Genomic DNA, 3,234 nt, shown 5'->3' on the forward strand with positions numbered 1-3,234 from the left:
TTAAAGTTAACCCAGGGTAAAAAAAAAAAAAAAAAAAAAAAAGTGACAGAATTGCTTTGAATTATTGATTTTGATTTTCAAGATCTCATGACCTCCTGTAATACCCTGTGGCTGCTGCAAGCCAGAAGTCCAGAACGAGGCTGAGATGACGGTTTCTGCAAAGAGGGAACAATTATGAACTTGTAATGCACCACGCAAAGCAAAGGCTGGTTCTTCCCTTGTTTACAGATGGGTTGTTTTAACACCGCGGACTCTATGCCATAGATTATTTCTAAATTATGAGGTGGTTATGAGTTTTTTTGGATAATAATATTTTCAAGCTTCCAGGGAACAAGTCTTCTCAGGCGCCACAAACTATCCACTAATGGTTTGAGAATGTTTTCTTACAATTAGAGACATGTACCAGGATTTAGTTCCTAACAATTATGGAATGACATCACACTAAAACATGCAAGTCAGAGTATTTGTGCCTGGGCTATAATCGGTTTGTGGCCAAATATCGGGGACTTGTGCATCTGGAGTTGGTTTCAATGTAGAAGAACAGAATGAAACATAAACTTTGAAACAAAATACAGCATTTCATAAGCTGTACAATCAGTGTGTCTTTATCATTTCCAGTTGCACATTGGACCATAGAGACAGAGGATTTAATTATTTTTTTTGAGCTGTTACAATTCTATCAACAATCAGCCTTTACGCCTGTAAAAGGTTTCTCTGCCTCTACTGTGGTGAATCTCTAGGTACCTTTAGCGAGCTGCCACCAGTCAGGTCTCATTGAGTCACATTTTGCAGCACTATCTGATCTCTAATCTGAAGATGGACCTAAAAAAGTGGGACGCCAAAGGCTTTGTATCAGGAGACCGAAAACTAGGAAGTGTGGATGTCAAATGCTTCACAAAGAAATTGCCTGGCAATGTTGAGAACAGGAAGGGTAAATATCAGTTCGCCTCTAGAGTCCAACCTGGGTTGAAACCTCTAGAAAAGAGAGACATCTAAAAAAACCCTGAGTAGTTTAAAGGTTGTTCTGCCTCTGCCTTCTGTTTAATACAGTCCAATGGACTTGCCAGTGTTTGAGAAAAAGGCTGAATGAACACCAAAGCAAGCTGGAGGTATTTCCCCAAGCCCTTGGTTCATCAGATGAGGCCAGTGTTGTGTTCGGGAGCAAAAGCCAAACAGTAGAAAACCATTCAAGGACCACAGAACGTTCCCTATGGCTTCTTTTGGGTGAAGTGTTGATCTCATGTTAAATACAATGGGCGAATGCTAAAGATAAAAATGGGACCCCAAAGTTGTGCTAATGGAGCTGTGTTTTACCTCCAGCATCTACAGCCTGGATTTGATGGAAAAATCTGGGTAGGTCAGGTGACCGCAGCCACGCAGTGAGCAGTTGGGCTTTGCCATTAACAATGGACAAGCTGAGGAAGAGCATTGGTACCATTCTTGTTGTAACGCCGAGAATGTGAATGGCATGATAACAGGAAGGAATATGAGTAACCACCTGAGATGAAAGCCGCTTCTGTGACGAAAGGCACCTACCATCTTTCATGAGACTTCAAACCAATAAACAAACAAATAGTCAGCAAAACTTTTGAGGACCTACGCAGAGTATTAGTTTCGGGTTTGCCCCAGTTATGCACAAATTGCACCTTGGGTGATCCCCGTGATCCCGGGAACTGTATAAAAGCTCTCCCAACTCCGAGCTCTTCATTCCACCTCGCTTCCTTTGTTCAACTCTGCGAGAAGGGTGAGTATTGTTCTATGCAATCTCTTTCCTAAAATTCGTGTATCTCTTTTCTGCCAGTTTTAATTAAGATTGAAATAATCCGTATGTATTGTAAGATTCTTAATAATGTTGGAATATTTCGCTACTGATTTACGTTTCTTACTTGGTGTTGGACACCCATGTATTCGGGCTTAAAATGGTAACACTGGGTTTTTCAAAAATCTGATTCCTGTTAATACAAATTTAAGCTATCAAAACATCAGCAGAAGGTTTGTTCCATCATCAGGGATTTTTTAGGGTTTTGGATGGAAGTTTTTGATGTGTGTCTGTGTATATGTATGTATTTGTTGAGCTTAACCAGAAAGTAAACAGAAATATTTTCTGAAGAACTATTGGAAAACAGAGATGAAACTAGAGAATCCTAACCTAGCCAAGGACAACCTCTTGCTTCGAACACAGAGCTGGGCTTGAAGACCTCCAGAAGTTTCTTCTGATCTAATATTTTCTTAGTTCTAGTGCGGAAAAACATTGTTCACAGGCAGTACTCCAAGTCCTTCCACGGGTTATGTTTTACCTTGGATTAGATCCTGTGGAGAAAATCTTTCTGAAGAGCTCAGAGCCCAACACACTTCTTTTCACTCTGAACTTAGCCCTAATTATCTGAGTGCACCAGTTTCCCAACTGGGAAATCGGAGAAATAACTCCGCATCCTGCGCCTCTCAAGCTCCTTTGTGAACACTTCATGGCAGGGAATGCCTTATTTAATCTGTGTTTAGGGCAGGTTCAACATACTGGCAGCGTGATTTTAGCCATTGCTTCTGGAAGCGCGTTACTAGTCAATACGCCAGAGTCGCTCTTCCAGCTACCCATTAATTTACCGCATGAGCTTTGCTGGTTGTCAGGTTACACAGCTGTGGTTTTGCTAATATAAAACAAAGATGAAATGATCTTTCAGACACAGACATTGTAAGGGTGGTTGCAAAGTACAGTGGAAAGAATTTGTAAAGTGCTGGGTAGTATTTTTGCAGCGTTGGGCAGTTGGGCGGTAAGAACTACTTAAAGGGTACCAAGCGTGAGAAATTAAGGATGAGACCACATAAGAGGTGACTGCTCAGTGTGCAACTTAGGCAATGCTGATTTACAAGAGGGAGAAACATCTCATGAAAAATACTGAAGAGAAAGAAGGACAATCAAGACCTGAAAGATAAAGCCATTATTGTAGTCCATGTGTCCAGCTCTCAAACTCTTTTTTCCCATTGAATTTGTGTTCGTTTACTCATCAGCACGTGTCGCAGCTTACCTCCATCCCTGCAAGATGACTTGTTATGACCCGTGCTCCGCTCCTGCCTGTGGCATCTGCCGCCCTCAGCCCATCGCTGACAGCTGCAACGAGCCCTGTGTCCGCCAGTGCCCCGACTCCACCACTGTGATCCAGCCGCCCCCCGTTGTTGTCACCCTGCCTGGCGCCATCCTCAGCACCTTCCCCCAGGGTGCCGTTGAGGGATCCTGTG

This window comes from Buceros rhinoceros, unplaced genomic scaffold (assembly GCF_000710305.1).
Source record: "Buceros rhinoceros silvestris isolate BGI_N320 unplaced genomic scaffold, ASM71030v1 scaffold7929, whole genome shotgun sequence".
Lineage (NCBI taxonomy): Eukaryota > Metazoa > Chordata > Aves > Bucerotiformes > Bucerotidae > Buceros > Buceros rhinoceros.